Source organism: Siphateles boraxobius, unplaced genomic scaffold (assembly GCF_051911475.1).
Source record: "Siphateles boraxobius isolate OS27281-9 unplaced genomic scaffold, OSU_SipBor_1 77, whole genome shotgun sequence".
NCBI lineage: Eukaryota > Metazoa > Chordata > Actinopteri > Cypriniformes > Leuciscidae > Siphateles > Siphateles boraxobius.
The window spans coordinates 6,465,262-6,484,398 of NW_027509205.1; the positions used below are offsets into that span (position 1 = coordinate 6,465,262).

Consider the following 19,137-nt stretch of genomic DNA (forward strand, 5'->3'; position numbering starts at 1 on the left):
AAAATGGATCACAGCAGAGCGCACAACACGACACTTTGAAGTGCAACCTGGGATTTTGGACCAACAAACATTCTGCCCTAAAAGTGAGCGGGCAGACCAAAGCGTACGTCGTAGAGACTTGAAACTCTTGAGGGATGGTAGTACCCGCCCGGTCTACAACATCACCAAGGCTCGGCCCAATCGACCCCAAGGTGGCGCTGCAGCGATCAGAAGTACGAAATGCCTCGTAACTCCTGAACCGTCCGTCGCAGACCCAAGTGTCTTACATCACCGGAATCCTTGGCTCGGGCCGAACAAGACGCAGGCCTCGGATTCGATGGTTGCGCTGGCGAGATTTTCGGGTATTTGGGATTTTGTGAAAAAGCTACTTTTGCACACTAGTCCTAGGTCTTTCGCCCGATCTGACCCAAACCGGTGCAGAAAGATTCCCTGGAGTCTGATTGCCGACAGCGATGGGGAAAAAAGTCGGAATTTCGATTCACGTTGGCGACGGGACGCCAAAACGTTGGGAGTGGGCGAGGCGGGCTTTACTTAAATGGCCATAACTCTCCAACGGAATGAGACAATTACACCCAAGTCGGTACACCTGTGCACGGGCTCAGCCTGTGCTCAGGTGAAAAGGGATGTGGCGACTGGCCACTTGGTGGCGCTGTAAACAGTAAAAACAACAACATGAATACGGCCATAGGCGACTGTATGTCAGGTGATTTTTCACACATGCACAAGGTATTCATACCACATGATAGAACTCCTCATTCGGAACAACTTTGCTTCTAGGACCACTGCTGCCAATAAAAGCGCTGGTTGAATAATGGAGATTATTTGAAGAATGATGAAAAAAAAAACTAAAAAACAGCCCTACTTTTGCAGACTGGTCCTAGGTTGAGAGCTTTACATCTCTCGATCAACCACTGCAGTTCAATTCCCTGGACTTCCTAGGTCGTTAACTACCAGAAGAAGAGGAACTCGAACAATCTGCTCTTTTAACCAGTGTGTCCAGGGGAGAGCGCGAACGCAGTCCCCCACTACCATAAATTATGCAGTCGAGATTCCCACATTTGGGGAATTCGCAGGGGTCAGCACAACCGGAGTGCAATGGCCGAGCCTCGCCCTGGGTGAACCACCTTCCTGATCATGGTGTCTCCCCTGCCAGGTAAGTATGAATTCCCAGGCCTCCCGTCAGAGGCACCGTGTCCCTCTCCGCAATCCTCACCAACGGTCGGACAATCAAACACACACCTGATTCAACTCATCAGCTCATTCGTAAAAACTCCAAGAGATAAGAGAGAGACATCAAAAACCTGCAGAGTCGGGCTCTTTTGCTGTTGTTGTTGTGGATGATGTTGTTTTCATGCTCCGGATCCATGAGCCAAAAATCAATTTCATACGCGGTCACCGGATAGTGGACGAATCAGATGTTAAACGAGATAAGAACAGAGTTGTTGTTTTTTTTTCCCTCTCACACCACCATTACCTGTATAGCATATGATCACCTACAACACCTTTAAAGCACCCATACACAGCAATATACGTTACTTCCATTAACACCTGCTGCCACACAAGACTAAAACATCTCTTTCATTGAACACAGTTTTTGGGGGTGCACCGTTCCCAGAAGTACTGCAATACCGGGTCGATGCGTGGAGTGGACGGAGCAAGCCCCTCTTCCATCTCCCAGTTCCAAAAATCAATTTAATATATGGTGCCCGGGTAGGGCACGTATCAGATATTAAACTGATAAGAACAGATACTACACTTGATCTTAGCCAAAAGGCCGAGAAGCGATGACACAATGACGCAGAGGCGGGGGAGCCGTCAAAGGCCACGCCCACCTGGGCCGTGGCGAGAGGGTCTAAAGGTCGCCAGCAAACAAGCTCAGCTCACAGCAATACAAGCTCAGCTTGACTGTTGACACCGAAAATGGATCACAGCAGAGCGCACAACACGACACTTTGAAGTGCAACCTGGGATTTTGGACCAACAAACATTCTGCCCTAAAAGTGAGCGGGCAGACCAAAGCGTACGTCGTAGAGACTTGAAACTCTTGAGGGATGGTAGTACCCGCCCGGTCTACAACATCACCAAGGCTCGGCCCAATCGACCCCAAGGTGGCGCTGCAGCGATCAGAAGTACGAAATGCCTCGTAACTCCTGAACCGTCCGTCGCAGACCCAAGTGTCTTACATCACCGGAATCCTTGGCTCGGGCCGAACAAGACGCAGGCCTCGGATTCGATGGTTGCGCTGGCGAGATTTTCGGGTATTTGGGATTTTGTGAAAAAGCTACTTTTGCACACTAGTCCTAGGTCTTTCGCCCGATCTGACCCAAACCGGTGCAGAAAGATTCCCTGGAGTCTGATTGCCGACAGCGATGGGGAAAAAAGTCGGAATTTCGATTCACGTTGGCGACGGGACGCCAAAACGTTGGGAGTGGGCGAGGCGGGCTTTACTTAAATGGCCATAACTCTCCAACGGAATGAGACAATTACACCCAAGTCGGTACACCTGTGCACGGGCTCAGCCTGTGCTCAGGTGAAAAGGGATGTGGCGACTGGCCACTTGGTGGCGCTGTAAACAGTAAAAACAACAACATGAATACGGCCATAGGCGACTGTATGTCAGGTGATTTTTCACACATGCACAAGGTATTCATACCACATGATAGAACTCCTCATTCGGAACAACTTTGCTTCTAGGACCACTGCTGCCAATAAAAGCGCTGGTTGAATAATGGAGATTATTTGAAGAATGATGAAAAAAAAAACTAAAAAACAGCCCTACTTTTGCAGACTGGTCCTAGGTTGAGAGCTTTACATCTCTCGATCAACCACTGCAGTTCAATTCCCTGGACTTCCTAGGTCGTTAACTACCAGAAGAAGAGGAACTCGAACAATCTGCTCTTTTAACCAGTGTGTCCAGGGGAGAGCGCGAACGCAGTCCCCCACTACCATAAATTATGCAGTCGAGATTCCCACATTTGGGGAATTCGCAGGGGTCAGCACAACCGGAGTGCAATGGCCGAGCCTCGCCCTGGGTGAACCACCTTCCTGATCATGGTGTCTCCCCTGCCAGGTAAGTATGAATTCCCAGGCCTCCCGTCAGAGGCACCGTGTCCCTCTCCGCAATCCTCACCAACGGTCGGACAATCAAACACACACCTGATTCAACTCATCAGCTCATTCGTAAAAACTCCAAGAGATAAGAGAGAGACATCAAAAACCTGCAGAGTCGGGCTCTTTTGCTGTTGTTGTTGTGGATGATGTTGTTTTCATGCTCCGGATCCATGAGCCAAAAATCAATTTCATACGCGGTCACCGGATAGTGGACGAATCAGATGTTAAACGAGATAAGAACAGAGTTGTTGTTTTTTTTTCCCTCTCACACCACCATTACCTGTATAGCATATGATCACCTACAACACCTTTAAAGCACCCATACACAGCAATATACGTTACTTCCATTAACACCTGCTGCCACACAAGACTAAAACATCTCTTTCATTGAACACAGTTTTTGGGGGTGCACCGTTCCCAGAAGTACTGCAATACCGGGTCGATGCGTGGAGTGGACGGAGCAAGCCCCTCTTCCATCTCCCAGTTCCAAAAATCAATTTAATATATGGTGCCCGGGTAGGGCACGTATCAGATATTAAACTGATAAGAACAGATACTACACTTGATCTTAGCCAAAAGGCCGAGAAGCGATGACACAATGACGCAGAGGCGGGGGAGCCGTCAAAGGCCACGCCCACCTGGGCCGTGGCGAGAGGGTCTAAAGGTCGCCAGCAAACAAGCTCAGCTCACAGCAATACAAGCTCAGCTTGACTGTTGACACCGAAAATGGATCACAGCAGAGCGCACAACACGACACTTTGAAGTGCAACCTGGGATTTTGGACCAACAAACATTCTGCCCTAAAAGTGAGCGGGCAGACCAAAGCGTACGTCGTAGAGACTTGAAACTCTTGAGGGATGGTAGTACCCGCCCGGTCTACAACATCACCAAGGCTCGGCCCAATCGACCCCAAGGTGGCGCTGCAGCGATCAGAAGTACGAAATGCCTCGTAACTCCTGAACCGTCCGTCGCAGACCCAAGTGTCTTACATCACCGGAATCCTTGGCTCGGGCCGAACAAGACGCAGGCCTCGGATTCGATGGTTGCGCTGGCGAGATTTTCGGGTATTTGGGATTTTGTGAAAAAGCTACTTTTGCACACTAGTCCTAGGTCTTTCGCCCGATCTGACCCAAACCGGTGCAGAAAGATTCCCTGGAGTCTGATTGCCGACAGCGATGGGGAAAAAAGTCGGAATTTCGATTCACGTTGGCGACGGGACGCCAAAACGTTGGGAGTGGGCGAGGCGGGCTTTACTTAAATGGCCATAACTCTCCAACGGAATGAGACAATTACACCCAAGTCGGTACACCTGTGCACGGGCTCAGCCTGTGCTCAGGTGAAAAGGGATGTGGCGACTGGCCACTTGGTGGCGCTGTAAACAGTAAAAACAACAACATGAATACGGCCATAGGCGACTGTATGTCAGGTGATTTTTCACACATGCACAAGGTATTCATACCACATGATAGAACTCCTCATTCGGAACAACTTTGCTTCTAGGACCACTGCTGCCAATAAAAGCGCTGGTTGAATAATGGAGATTATTTGAAGAATGATGAAAAAAAAAACTAAAAAACAGCCCTACTTTTGCAGACTGGTCCTAGGTTGAGAGCTTTACATCTCTCGATCAACCACTGCAGTTCAATTCCCTGGACTTCCTAGGTCGTTAACTACCAGAAGAAGAGGAACTCGAACAATCTGCTCTTTTAACCAGTGTGTCCAGGGGAGAGCGCGAACGCAGTCCCCCACTACCATAAATTATGCAGTCGAGATTCCCACATTTGGGGAATTCGCAGGGGTCAGCACAACCGGAGTGCAATGGCCGAGCCTCGCCCTGGGTGAACCACCTTCCTGATCATGGTGTCTCCCCTGCCAGGTAAGTATGAATTCCCAGGCCTCCCGTCAGAGGCACCGTGTCCCTCTCCGCAATCCTCACCAACGGTCGGACAATCAAACACACACCTGATTCAACTCATCAGCTCATTCGTAAAAACTCCAAGAGATAAGAGAGAGACATCAAAAACCTGCAGAGTCGGGCTCTTTTGCTGTTGTTGTTGTGGATGATGTTGTTTTCATGCTCCGGATCCATGAGCCAAAAATCAATTTCATACGCGGTCACCGGATAGTGGACGAATCAGATGTTAAACGAGATAAGAACAGAGTTGTTGTTTTTTTTTCCCTCTCACACCACCATTACCTGTATAGCATATGATCACCTACAACACCTTTAAAGCACCCATACACAGCAATATACGTTACTTCCATTAACACCTGCTGCCACACAAGACTAAAACATCTCTTTCATTGAACACAGTTTTTGGGGGTGCACCGTTCCCAGAAGTACTGCAATACCGGGTCGATGCGTGGAGTGGACGGAGCAAGCCCCTCTTCCATCTCCCAGTTCCAAAAATCAATTTAATATATGGTGCCCGGGTAGGGCACGTATCAGATATTAAACTGATAAGAACAGATACTACACTTGATCTTAGCCAAAAGGCCGAGAAGCGATGACACAATGACGCAGAGGCGGGGGAGCCGTCAAAGGCCACGCCCACCTGGGCCGTGGCGAGAGGGTCTAAAGGTCGCCAGCAAACAAGCTCAGCTCACAGCAATACAAGCTCAGCTTGACTGTTGACACCGAAAATGGATCACAGCAGAGCGCACAACACGACACTTTGAAGTGCAACCTGGGATTTTGGACCAACAAACATTCTGCCCTAAAAGTGAGCGGGCAGACCAAAGCGTACGTCGTAGAGACTTGAAACTCTTGAGGGATGGTAGTACCCGCCCGGTCTACAACATCACCAAGGCTCGGCCCAATCGACCCCAAGGTGGCGCTGCAGCGATCAGAAGTACGAAATGCCTCGTAACTCCTGAACCGTCCGTCGCAGACCCAAGTGTCTTACATCACCGGAATCCTTGGCTCGGGCCGAACAAGACGCAGGCCTCGGATTCGATGGTTGCGCTGGCGAGATTTTCGGGTATTTGGGATTTTGTGAAAAAGCTACTTTTGCACACTAGTCCTAGGTCTTTCGCCCGATCTGACCCAAACCGGTGCAGAAAGATTCCCTGGAGTCTGATTGCCGACAGCGATGGGGAAAAAAGTCGGAATTTCGATTCACGTTGGCGACGGGACGCCAAAACGTTGGGAGTGGGCGAGGCGGGCTTTACTTAAATGGCCATAACTCTCCAACGGAATGAGACAATTACACCCAAGTCGGTACACCTGTGCACGGGCTCAGCCTGTGCTCAGGTGAAAAGGGATGTGGCGACTGGCCACTTGGTGGCGCTGTAAACAGTAAAAACAACAACATGAATACGGCCATAGGCGACTGTATGTCAGGTGATTTTTCACACATGCACAAGGTATTCATACCACATGATAGAACTCCTCATTCGGAACAACTTTGCTTCTAGGACCACTGCTGCCAATAAAAGCGCTGGTTGAATAATGGAGATTATTTGAAGAATGATGAAAAAAAAAACTAAAAAACAGCCCTACTTTTGCAGACTGGTCCTAGGTTGAGAGTTTTACATCTCTCGATCAACCACTGCAGTTCAATTCCCTGGACTTCCTAGGTCGTTAACTACCAGAAGAAGAGGAACTCGAACAATCTGCTCTTTTAACCAGTGTGTCCAGGGGAGAGCGCGAACGCAGTCCCCCACTACCATAAATTATGCAGTCGAGATTCCCACATTTGGGGAATTCGCAGGGGTCAGCACAACCGGAGTGCAATGGCCGAGCCTCGCCCTGGGTGAACCACCTTCCTGATCATGGTGTCTCCCCTGCCAGGTAAGTATGAATTCCCAGGCCTCCCGTCAGAGGCACCGTGTCCCTCTCCGCAATCCTCACCAACGGTCGGACAATCAAACACACACCTGATTCAACTCATCAGCTCATTCGTAAAAACTCCAAGAGATAAGAGAGAGACATCAAAAACCTGCAGAGTCGGGCTCTTTTGCTGTTGTTGTTGTGGATGATGTTGTTTTCATGCTCCGGATCCATGAGCCAAAAATCAATTTCATACGCGGTCACCGGATAGTGGACGAATCAGATGTTAAACGAGATAAGAACAGAGTTGTTGTTTTTTTTTCCCTCTCACACCACCATTACCTGTATAGCATATGATCACCTACAACACCTTTAAAGCACCCATACACAGCAATATACGTTACTTCCATTAACACCTGCTGCCACACAAGACTAAAACATCTCTTTCATTGAACACAGTTTTTGGGGGTGCACCGTTCCCAGAAGTACTGCAATACCGGGTCGATGCGTGGAGTGGACGGAGCAAGCCCCTCTTCCATCTCCCAGTTCCAAAAATCAATTTAATATATGGTGCCCGGGTAGGGCACGTATCAGATATTAAACTGATAAGAACAGATACTACACTTGATCTTAGCCAAAAGGCCGAGAAGCGATGACACAATGACGCAGAGGCGGGGGAGCCGTCAAAGGCCACGCCCACCTGGGCCGTGGCGAGAGGGTCTAAAGGTCGCCAGCAAACAAGCTCAGCTCACAGCAATACAAGCTCAGCTTGACTGTTGACACCGAAAATGGATCACAGCAGAGCGCACAACACGACACTTTGAAGTGCAACCTGGGATTTTGGACCAACAAACATTCTGCCCTAAAAGTGAGCGGGCAGACCAAAGCGTACGTCGTAGAGACTTGAAACTCTTGAGGGATGGTAGTACCCGCCCGGTCTACAACATCACCAAGGCTCGGCCCAATCGACCCCAAGGTGGCGCTGCAGCGATCAGAAGTACGAAATGCCTCGTAACTCCTGAACCGTCCGTCGCAGACCCAAGTGTCTTACATCACCGGAATCCTTGGCTCGGGCCGAACAAGACGCAGGCCTCGGATTCGATGGTTGCGCTGGCGAGATTTTCGGGTATTTGGGATTTTGTGAAAAAGCTACTTTTGCACACTAGTCCTAGGTCTTTCGCCCGATCTGACCCAAACCGGTGCAGAAAGATTCCCTGGAGTCTGATTGCCGACAGCGATGGGGAAAAAAGTCGGAATTTCGATTCACGTTGGCGACGGGACGCCAAAACGTTGGGAGTGGGCGAGGCGGGCTTTACTTAAATGGCCATAACTCTCCAACGGAATGAGACAATTACACCCAAGTCGGTACACCTGTGCACGGGCTCAGCCTGTGCTCAGGTGAAAAGGGATGTGGCGACTGGCCACTTGGTGGCGCTGTAAACAGTAAAAACAACAACATGAATACGGCCATAGGCGACTGTATGTCAGGTGATTTTTCACACATGCACAAGGTATTCATACCACATGATAGAACTCCTCATTCGGAACAACTTTGCTTCTAGGACCACTGCTGCCAATAAAAGCGCTGGTTGAATAATGGAGATTATTTGAAGAATGATGAAAAAAAAAAACTAAAAAACAGCCCTACTTTTGCAGACTGGTCCTAGGTTGAGAGTTTTACATCTCTCGATCAACCACTGCAGTTCAATTCCCTGGACTTCCTAGGTCGTTAACTACCAGAAGAAGAGGAACTCGAACAATCTGCTCTTTTAACCAGTGTGTCCAGGGGAGAGCGCGAACGCAGTCCCCCACTACCATAAATTATGCAGTCGAGATTCCCACATTTGGGGAATTCGCAGGGGTCAGCACAACCGGAGTGCAATGGCCGAGCCTCGCCCTGGGTGAACCACCTTCCTGATCATGGTGTCTCCCCTGCCAGGTAAGTATGAATTCCCAGGCCTCCCGTCAGAGGCACCGTGTCCCTCTCCGCAATCCTCACCAACGGTCGGACAATCAAACACACACCTGATTCAACTCATCAGCTCATTCGTAAAAACTCCAAGAGATAAGAGAGAGACATCAAAAACCTGCAGAGTCGGGCTCTTTTGCTGTTGTTGTTGTGGATGATGTTGTTTTCATGCTCCGGATCCATGAGCCAAAAATCAATTTCATACGCGGCCACCGGATAGTGGACGAATCAGATGTTAAACGAGATAAGAACAGAGTTGTTGTTTTTTTTTCCCTCTCACACCACCATTACCTGTATAGCATATGATCACCTACAACACCTTTAAAGCACCCATACACAGCAATATACGTTACTTCCATTAACACCTGCTGCCACACAAGACTAAAACATCTCTTTCATTGAACACAGTTTTTGGGGGTGCACCGTTCCCAGAAGTACTGCAATACCGGGTCGATGCGTGGAGTGGACGGAGCAAGCCCCTCTTCCATCTCCCAGTTCCAAAAATCAATTTAATATATGGTGCCCGGGTAGGGCACGTATCAGATATTAAACTGATAAGAACAGATTTTTTTTTCTTTCGAAAAAAGTTTATTGTCACATTGTTTCATTCCATTCTTTCAATATCCATTTTTTCCTTATAAAATCACATTTTTGCACATATCTTAAAACAACAAAAAGGACATAAGTTACAGTTAAAAATCAGTTATGTTGATGTGTTGTGTAAAAGTCCATGTATGTTGTGTGTTGTTTTAAAGTAAAGGTAAAATGGATTAAAATAAAATAGGAATGCAAATATAAAACAATAAAACAATAAAATATGCCAAATAAAACATCTCTTGTACAGGATCGAGGGTGAGTCCCTATCAAGAATGTCCATTCACTCCAGGTCTCCAGAACAGGCCCCAGACTCCTCGCTTCCAGTGCCCAGCGGAGATCCCCTCTCCTCCGGCCCGCTGGCCCGCTGTTCCCGTAGCCAGAGTGGTGAGGGTGCATCTACGGGCGGCCAGGTACGGTGGCGGCCGGGACCTTCTCCGTGTGACCTCGGCCCCCCCATCCGAATAACGACGTGCGGCCCACCCTGCAGCGTTGATGTTATCCTCTGCTCGCACGCGTGGAGGGGGACCGTCACGCGTTTCCCCACCAGCAGGTTTCTGGTGACCCAGATGGCATCCTTGATGTGGTTGAGGGTGAGCCAGAGCGAGGCAAACGTTGGTGGTGTCAACTCCTTCAAGCCCTGACCCACCCCCAGGATGGCGAGCTTATAGTCCACCTGGGCCCCACCCGCTGGCAGGCACGGGAAAAACAGGGGGCCTGTCTTGGCCCACAGGTCCCGCGCAACGCCGCACTCCCAGAGCAGATGTTGAACGGTCTCCGGGGTACCACATCCGGACCGTGGGCAGGTGGAGTTTTTGGCCATGCCTCTGGAGTGCATAACCGCCCTGACCGGGAGGATCTCATGAGCCACCATCCACGACAGGTCCTTAAGCCTGTTCTGGAGAGCTGGGTGGGCTGCGTTCCTCCAAACGTCTTTGGCCTCACCTAGTGTGAGGCCTGGAACTGGACTCACCGATTCTCGATCCTGCACAAGAGAGACGAGAGACTTGTGATTAGTTAAAACAGTGGCATCATTTGTTTCTAAAAGATATTTCTTTAAAAAATTCTTAATAAAACTATGCTCTTTTGACAAATTAAAAGACACTGGACTTTTAAGATCAATGGGTAAAATTTTCAAACTTCTTAGGTATGACCCCATCCAGAATCGGGTCATGGCTGCTGTCTTGTGTTCTCTGGATGGGGTCAGTGCATACTGGATATGGAGGGCGGCAAAGCGGCTGCCTAAAAACAGGTGGGGGTCTGGGAGGCCTTTCCCGCCATTCTCTTTTTTCTTTTTAACGACCTCCCTCTTGATTCGTTCCCACTTGGACCCCCACAGGAAATAAAATACCGCCCTCTCCAACTTAGCCAGGAATCGTCTTGGGGGACTAAAAACAGAACAGACAAGTAAAATTAGTGGTAAAATCACTGCTTTAAAAATTAAAATCTTGCCTTCTAACGTCAGTTGTCTTAGTCCCCAAAAGCCCAGTCTTTGTCTGACTTTCCCTAACATGTCAGTCCAGTTTCCTGGTCCTCCACCCTCCCTGTCAAATTTTACTCCTAAAATTTTCAAATCCTTTTCTTTAAAATCCAAATCTAGTCCTCCTGTGTCCACGTCGCCCCACGGCCCGAAGAGCAGGGCCTCGGACTTACTCCTGTTAAGCTTGGCGCCCGAGGCCCGACCGTACCAGTCAGTCAAGTCCATTGCTCTTCGTACTGATAAAAAGTCAGTCGCTAAAAGGGTCACGTCATCCATATATAAAACGCAGGTCGCCGTCAGTCCACCAGTTCCTGGGATATCTAGTCCTTTAATCCATTTATCCCTTCTCAAGATCTGTGCCAGTGGCTCAATACAAGCCACATACAGAAGGGGAGATAAAGGACACCCCTGACGGACACCGCTGTGGATATTTACAGCTTTGGAAAGATGCCCATTTGCAAGAAATTTGCTGCTTAAGCCCTCATACAGCAGTCCCACCCAAGCTATAAACCTCTCTGGAAAGCCCATTTTTTGCAGTACCTGAAGGAGGTACTGGTGCGAGACCCGATCAAAAGCTTTTTCAAAGTCTAAATTTAGGACTACAAGCCTAATGTTTCTGTCTCTCGCATAACAGATGGCGTCTCTGATCAGTACCAGGCTGTCCGTGATCTTCCTGCCGGGCACAGCGCAAGCTTGATCCAGGTGGATTACGTCCTCTAAAACAGTCGACATGCGTGTAGCTAAAATCTTACTAAAAAGTTTACAATCATAATTTAAAAGAGTGATTGGTCGCCAGTTTCTCAAGTCAGTCTTGTCTCCTTTTTTGTACAGTAATGTAACTATCCCTACTCTAAAGCTGTCTGGAAGTCTGTCAAGAGTCTCAAATTCTTTAAAAACTGTAAGTAAGTCATGTGCTAAAATGTCCCAGAAAGTCAGATAAAACTCAAAGGGGAGTCCGTCCATGCCCGGGGACTTCCCCTTCTTAAAACCCTTTAAAGCTTTTTCCAATTCTAAAAGATTAAAATCCTGGGATAAAAGCACATCTGGACTCTTAACTTTTTCATCTAAAAACCCTAAAACTTCCTCTAAGATGCCATTGTGTACCTCTTTAGTGCCGTATAAATTACTGTAAAAACTTTCAATTTCCCCTAAAATCAGGTCAGTTGTATTTACTTCCCCCCCTCTAAAAGTTTTTAAAATATTGATCGACCCTCCCCGAGCTATTGTCTTTTTAAAAAAATACCTGGTACACTTCTCTCCTTCCTCTAACTCCCTTTCTCTACATCTTAAAATGACACCTTTGCTCTTTGTTTCAGACAGATCTGACATTTCTTTCTTTACTTCTTTTATTTCATTTGTAAAATCCAATCCATTGTTTAAAAGGTTAAAATATCTCTGCAGTCTTTTTTGCAACCCCATCATGCGTCTTTTTTCTTTATTCTTTTTTTCTTTTCCAATTTGTTTAAAAAACCGTCCTGTCCTTTGTTTCACCATCTCCCACCACTGTGCACGTGAGTCGTAAAAGTCCTGGAGGGTCTGCCATTGGCTGAACTGCTCCCTATACTCACTAACCACTTCCTCGTCCTCTAATAGGGAACAGTTCAGCTTCCACAGCCCTCCCCCTGCAGTCACACCCGTGGGGAGTGAAAGAGTGCAAGACAGCATCATGTGGTCGGAAAAAAAGAGGGGGGTCAATGTAGCATCGGTCGGCGGGAGGTCCCTGGTAAAAATATAGTCAATTCGAGAGGCTCTGGCACCGTCACCACTGAACCAGGTGAAGCCTTCCTCTCTTTGATGCATTGTTTTAAAACAGTCAACTAACTTAAAATCTTTGACTATATTTTGTAATAAAACCGATGTCTTGTCGACCTTAAAATCCTCTCCTACCCTCCTTCTGTCCTTTTTTGATAATACACAATTAAAATCCCCTGCTACCACTAGGGGAGCCCTGCCTAGCATGTGGGGTTGCAAGTCTTCTAAAAGCTCATACCTGTTATTTTTTTCAGTAAAACCATACATATTTAAAATGTTAAGATCCTTACCTAAAAAAGTCAGATTTGCTAAAATTGCCCGCCCGTCCCTCACCACAGTGCTGCCCTTCACCAAAAGGTTGGGATTTTTTATTAAAATAGCAACACCGTCATTTTTGTTAAAATTGGACCCACTCCAAATGGAAAATCCTGGGGTCCAAATCTCCTCCCATTTCCTGTAATTTGTTAAAAAGGGCAAACCACATTCTTGCAATAAAAACACATCTGACTTAAAAGTTTTTAAAAAGGATAACACACTCTGTGCTCGCAAAGTAGACCTCACACTTCTCACATTGATTGTAGAGATAGTGAGGGCCATGAGCAGTATGGTTAAAAATACAAGCATTAATAGAAGGATAAAACCAAAAGACTGCAGAAAGTTACATTAAAATCATGTTATGTCATGTAGCACTTGCTTCTCCTTTTCCCCAGAAAAACTGGGATCAGGAGGGCAAATGCTCGCCGCCTCAGAGTCCACAGAGAGAACCTCTTGTGGCTCCTTCGGTGACGATGTTCTAAGCTTAACGTGCAAAAAGGAGACTTCATTGGGAGATTCTGCGGGCCACATACGGTCTAGATCTAACGAAGAGGAACTATCTAGCCGATGCGATGCCCGCAGCCTTTTCTCCTCTGTTTGAAGCAGAGGAGATCTCGCAGACCTTTTTTGCACCTGAGCATTGGGGAGTGAACCCTCGGATTCACCCCCACTATCCACCACACTAACCTCCGATACGGTGTAGAGTGAGGAAGCCGTTGCATCCTCCTCCTCCTCCTCCATTTTGTTTTCACTTCTCTCTTGTTGGGGAACGGCTTCCTCACTCTGTTCGCTGTTAAAACTTGACTCCGCCCCTGTGGCCGCCCCACTTCCTTCCTCCTGCCCACTCCCTGAGGCTGGCTGGGAAATAGAATTTCCCGCCAAAACCTCAGGGACCGCCTCCTCCTTCCTTTGCTCTTTTGTTTGTTCCACATGTGGGGCGGCCATTTTGTTGCCTTTCAGTTTGTTGGCAAAACTTTTAGGGCAATCTCTGTAGAGATGGGATGACTCCCCACAGAGGTTGCACCGCCTGCCATTGGTACACTCTTCAAAAGTATGACCAATTTCTCTGCATTTCCCACATATCATTTCCTGGCATGCTTCAGCTAAGTGCCCAAACTTTCCACATTTTCTACATAATTTGGGCATACCCTGGTAGTGAATGTAGCCTCTGTTCTCACCCAACACAATCATAGAAGGCAGATGCTTCAGGCCCTGGTAGCCCCCAGCGTCTTCCCATTGTTTAATGGGAATTCGCCAGGAGCATGTCCAAATACCATCCTCATCTAAAACCTTGACTGGCTGGCTTCGAACTGTGCAAAATCTGCCCAGCCAGACACAAATGTCCTCCCCAGTCACTGTCTCATTAAACATTCTAACAATCACAGTTTTAAGTGTGTTGTCAGAGAGCTTTTCAACAGTAAACATGGACAGCTGGGATTTAGCTACTTCAAATCTGTGCCAGAAATCATTCAGGTGGGAAACCGCTCTAAAACTAACATCAAATCCTTTGTTCAGGGGCAGAGTCACGATGCAATTCAGATCATCAGGTTTAAAATTTAGAGTTTTTTGGATCAGCTTCCTGGAGAAGTCAAGACGTGACATCCCCAGGAGCTTCCCCTCAACTTCTTTGAATAAAAAACGCACGCTGTGGTGCCTCCTCATGCCGGCACGGGCAGCCGACATGGTGGAGACACCAACAGCCTAAAACTTTAAAAAACAATAAATAAATAAATAAATAGATAAAAAGGTCTTACCTTAAAACAGAACCGGAATAAAAGCAGCTGGATCAATGTACCTCTCAAAAGTTTGGGGCTCAAGTCACTGAAGGACCCAAGCCGGAAAAACCTCCAAGAGGCGATCGCTGTCTCTACCCTAGGACCAGACACTTGATCTTAGCCAAAAGGCCGAGAAGCGATGACACAATGACGCAGAGGCGGGGGAGCCGTCAAAGGCCACGCCCACCTGGGCCGTGGCGAGAGGGTCTAAAGGTCGCCAGCAAACAAGCTCAGCTCACAGCAATACAAGCTCAGCTTGACTGTTGACACCGAAAATGGATCACAGCAGAGCGCACAACACGACACTTTGGAGTGCAACCTGGGATTTTGGACCAACAAACATTCTGCCCTAAAAGTGAGCGGGCAGACCAAAGCGTACGTCGTAGAGACTTGAAACTCTTGAGGGATGGTAGTACCCGCCCGGTCTACAACATCACCAAGGCTCGGCCCAATCGGCCCCAAGGTGGCGCTGCAGCGATCAGAAGTACGAAATGCCTCGTAACTCCTGAACCGTCCGTCGCAGACCCAAGTGTCTTACATCACCGGAATCCTTGGCTCGGGCCGAACAAGACGCAGGCCTCGGATTCGATGGTTGCGCTGGCGAGATTTTCGGGTATTTGGGATTTTGTGAAAAAGCTACTTTTGCACACTAGTCCTAGGTCTTTCGCCCGATCTGACCAAAACCGGTGCAGAAAGATTCCCTGGAGTCTGATTGCCGACAGCGATGGGGAAAAAAGTCGGAATTTCGATTCACGTTGGCGACGGGACGCCAAAACGTTGGGAGTGGGCGAGGCGGGCTTTACTTAAATGGCCATAACTCTCCAACGGAATGAGACAATTACACCCAAGTCGGTACACCTGTGCACGGGCTCAGCCTGTGCTCAGGTGAAAAGGGATGTGGCGACTGGCCACTTGGTGGCGCTGTAAACAGTAAAAACAACAACATGAATACGGCCATAGGCGACTGTATGTCAGGTGATTTTTCACACATGCACAAGGTATTCATACCACATGATAGAACTCCTCATTCGGAACAACTTTGCTTCTAGGACCACTGCTGCCAATAAAAGCGCTGGTTGAATAATGGAGATTATTTGAAGAATGATGAAAAAAAAAAACTAAAAAACAGCCCTACTTTTGCAGACTGGTCCTAGGTTGAGAGTTTTACATCTCTCGATCAACCACTGCAGTTCAATTCCCTGGACTTCCTAGGTCGTTAACTACCAGAAGAAGAGGAACTCGAACAATCTGCTCTTTTAACCAGTGTGTCCAGGGGAGAGCGCGAACGCAGTCCCCCACTACCATAAATTATGCAGTCGAGATTCCCACATTTGGGGAATTCGCAGGGGTCAGCACAACCGGAGTGCAATGGCCGAGCCTCGCCCTGGGTGAACCACCTTCCTGATCATGGTGTCTCCCCTGCCAGGTAAGTATGAATTCCCAGGCCTCCCGTCAGAGGCACCGTGTCCCTCTCCGCAATCCTCACCAACGGTCGGACAATCAAACACACACCTGATTCAACTCATCAGCTCATTCGTAAAAACTCCAAGAGATAAGAGAGAGACATCAAAAACCTGCAGAGTCGGGCTCTTTTGCTGTTGTTGTTGTGGATGATGTTGTTTTCATGCTCCGGATCCATGAGCCAAAAATCAATTTCATACGCGGCCACCGGATAGTGGACGAATCAGATGTTAAACGAGATAAGAACAGAGTTGTTGTTTTTTTTTCCCTCTCACACCACCATTACCTGTATAGCATATGATCACCTACAACACCTTTAAAGCACCCATACACAGCAATATACGTTACTTCCATTAACACCTGCTGCCACACAAGACTAAAACATCTCTTTCATTGAACACAGTTTTTGGGGGTGCACCGTTCCCAGAAGTACTGCAATACCGGGTCGATGCGTGGAGTGGACGGAGCAAGCCCCTCTTCCATCTCCCAGTTCCAAAAATCAATTTAATATATGGTGCCCGGGTAGGGCACGTATCAGATATTAAACTGATAAGAACAGATTTTTTTTTCTTTCGAAAAAAGTTTATTGTCACATTGTTTCATTCCATTCTTTCAATATCCATTTTTTCCTTATAAAATCACATTTTTGCACATATCTTAAAACAACAAAAAGGACATAAGTTACAGTTAAAAATCAGTTATGTTGATGTGTTGTGTAAAAGTCCATGTATGTTGTGTGTTGTTTTAAAGTAAAGGTAAAATGGATTAAAATAAAATAGGAATGCAAATATAAAACAATAAAACAATAAAATATGCCAAATAAAACATCTCTTGTACAGGATCGAGGGTGAGTCCCTATCAAGAATGTCCATTCACTCCAGGTCTCCAGAACAGGCCCCAGACTCCTCGCTTCCAGTGCCCAGCGGAGATCCCCTCTCCTCCGGCCCGCTGGCCCGCTGTTCCCGTAGCCAGAGTGGTGAGGGTGCATCTACGGGCGGCCAGGTACGGTGGCGGCCGGGACCTTCTCCGTGTGACCTCGGCCCCCCCATCCGAATAACGACGTGCGGCCCACCCTGCAGCGTTGATGTTATCCTCTGCTCGCACGCGTGGAGGGGGACCGTCACGCGTTTCCCCACCAGCAGGTTTCTGGTGACCCAGATGGCATCCTTGATGTGGTTGAGGGTGAGCCAGAGCGAGGCAAACGTTGGTGGTGTCAACTCCTTCAAGCCCTGACCCACCCCCAGGATGGCGAGCTTATAGTCCACCTGGGCCCCACCCGCTGGCAGGCACGGGAAAAACAGGGGGCCTGTCTTGGCCCACAGGTCCCGCGCAGCGCCGCACTCCCAGAGCAGATGTTGAACGGTCTCCGGGGAACCACATCCGGACCGTGGGCAGGTGGAGTTTTTGGCCATGCCTCTGGAGTGCATGACCGCCCTGACCGGGAGGATCTCATGAGCCACCATCCACGACAGGTCCTTAAGCCTGTTCTGGAGAGCTGGGTGGGCTGCGTTCCTCCAAACGTCTTTGGCCTCACCTAGTGTGAGGCCTGGAACTGGACTCACCGATTCTCGATCCTGCACAAGAGAGACGAGAGACTTGTGATTAGTTAAAACAGTGGCATCATTTGTTTCTAAAAGATATTTCTTTAAAAATTTCTTAATGAAACTATGCTCTTTTGACAAATTAAAAGACACTGGACTTTTAAGATCAATGGGTAAAATTTTCAAACTTCTTAGGTATGACCCCATCCAGAATCGGGTCATGGCTGCTGTCTTGTGTTCTCTGGATGGGGTCAGTGCATACTGGATATGGAGGGCGGCAAAGCGGCTGCCTAAAAACAGGTGGGGGTCTGGGAGGCCTTTCCCGCCATTCTCTTTTTTCTTTTTAACGACCTCCCTCTTGATTCGTTCCCACTTGGACCCCCACAGGAAATAAAATACCGCCCTCTCCAACTTAGCCAGGAATCGTCTTGGGGGACTAAAAACGGAACAGACAAGTAAAATTAGTGGTAAAATCACTGCTTTAAAAATTAAAATCTTGCCTTCTAACGTCAGTTGTCTTAGTCCCCAAAAGCCCAGTCTTTGTCTGACTTTCCCTAACATGTCAGTCCAGTTTCCTGGTCCTCCACCCTCCCTGTCAAATTTTACTCCTAAAATTTTCAAATCCTTTTCTTTAAAATCCAAATCTAGTCCTCCTGTGTCCACGTCGCCCCACGGCCCGAAGAGCAGGGCCTCGGACTTACTCCTGTTAAGCTTGGCGCCCGAGGCCCGACCGTACCAGTCAGTCAAGTCCATTGCTCTTCGTACTGATAAAAAGTCAGTCGCTAAAAGGGTCACGTCATCCATATATAAAACGCAGGTCGCCGTCAGTCCACCAGTTCCTGGGATATCTAGTCCTTTAATCCATTTATCCCTTCTCAAGATCTGTGCCAGTGGCTCAATACAAGCCACATACAGAAGGGGAGATAAAGGACACCCCTGACGGACACCGCTGTGGATATTTACAGCTTTGGAAAGATGCCCATTTGCAAGAAATTTGCTGCTTAAGCCCTCATACAGCAGTCCCACCCAAGCTATAAACCTCTCTGGAAAGCCCATTTTTTGCAGTACCTGAAGGAGGTACTGGTGCGAGACCCGATCAAAAGCTTTTTCAAAGTCTAAATTTAGGACTACAAGCCTAATGTTTCTGTCTCTCGCATAACAGATGGCGTCTCTGATCAGTACCAGGCTGTCCGTGATCTTCCTGCCGGGCACAGCGCAAGCTTGATCCAGGTGGATTACGTCCTCTAAAACAGTCGACATGCGTGTAGCTAAAATCTTACTAAAAAGTTTACAATCATAATTTAAAAGAGTGATTGGTCGCCAGTTTCTCAAGTCAGTCTTGTCTCCTTTTTTGTACAGTAATGTAA

At 48.0% G+C, this 19,137-nt stretch overlaps 10 non-coding genes and 2 pseudogenes across 10 annotated transcripts; all 12 read right to left on the bottom strand.

The window, feature by feature from the left end:
• Positions 1 to 997: 997 nt before the first annotated feature.
• LOC143726838 (U1 spliceosomal RNA) lies at positions 998 to 1,161 on the bottom strand. The gene has a single exon (XR_013199065.1). It is a non-coding gene; the product is annotated as a U1 spliceosomal RNA (small nuclear RNA).
• Positions 1,162 to 1,595: 434 nt separating this feature from the next.
• Positions 1,596 to 1,786, bottom strand: LOC143727169 (U2 spliceosomal RNA). The gene has a single exon (XR_013199376.1). It is a non-coding gene; the product is annotated as a U2 spliceosomal RNA (small nuclear RNA).
• A 1,128-nt stretch (positions 1,787 to 2,914) lies between these two features.
• Positions 2,915 to 3,078, bottom strand: LOC143726839 (U1 spliceosomal RNA). The gene has a single exon (XR_013199066.1). It is a non-coding gene; the product is annotated as a U1 spliceosomal RNA (small nuclear RNA).
• Positions 3,079 to 3,512: 434 nt separating this feature from the next.
• LOC143727170 (U2 spliceosomal RNA) lies at positions 3,513 to 3,703 on the bottom strand. Its single transcript, XR_013199377.1, has one exon. It is a non-coding gene; the product is annotated as a U2 spliceosomal RNA (small nuclear RNA).
• A 1,128-nt stretch (positions 3,704 to 4,831) lies between these two features.
• Positions 4,832 to 4,995, bottom strand: LOC143726840 (U1 spliceosomal RNA). The gene has a single exon (XR_013199067.1). It is a non-coding gene; the product is annotated as a U1 spliceosomal RNA (small nuclear RNA).
• A 434-nt stretch (positions 4,996 to 5,429) lies between these two features.
• Positions 5,430 to 5,620, bottom strand: LOC143727171 (U2 spliceosomal RNA). The gene has a single exon (XR_013199378.1). It is a non-coding gene; the product is annotated as a U2 spliceosomal RNA (small nuclear RNA).
• Positions 5,621 to 6,748: 1,128 nt separating this feature from the next.
• On the bottom strand, positions 6,749 to 6,912 carry LOC143726842 (U1 spliceosomal RNA). The gene has a single exon (XR_013199069.1). It is a non-coding gene; the product is annotated as a U1 spliceosomal RNA (small nuclear RNA).
• A 434-nt stretch (positions 6,913 to 7,346) lies between these two features.
• LOC143727172 (U2 spliceosomal RNA) lies at positions 7,347 to 7,537 on the bottom strand. The gene has a single exon (XR_013199379.1). It is a non-coding gene; the product is annotated as a U2 spliceosomal RNA (small nuclear RNA).
• Positions 7,538 to 8,666: 1,129 nt separating this feature from the next.
• On the bottom strand, positions 8,667 to 8,830 carry LOC143726843 (U1 spliceosomal RNA). The gene has a single exon (XR_013199070.1). It is a non-coding gene; the product is annotated as a U1 spliceosomal RNA (small nuclear RNA).
• Positions 8,831 to 9,264: 434 nt separating this feature from the next.
• On the bottom strand, positions 9,265 to 9,442 carry LOC143727333 (U2 spliceosomal RNA; annotated as a pseudogene).
• A 6,596-nt stretch (positions 9,443 to 16,038) lies between these two features.
• On the bottom strand, positions 16,039 to 16,202 carry LOC143726844 (U1 spliceosomal RNA). Its single transcript, XR_013199071.1, has one exon. It is a non-coding gene; the product is annotated as a U1 spliceosomal RNA (small nuclear RNA).
• Positions 16,203 to 16,636: 434 nt separating this feature from the next.
• On the bottom strand, positions 16,637 to 16,814 carry LOC143727334 (U2 spliceosomal RNA; annotated as a pseudogene).
• Between the last annotated feature and the right edge of the window lie 2,323 nt (positions 16,815 to 19,137).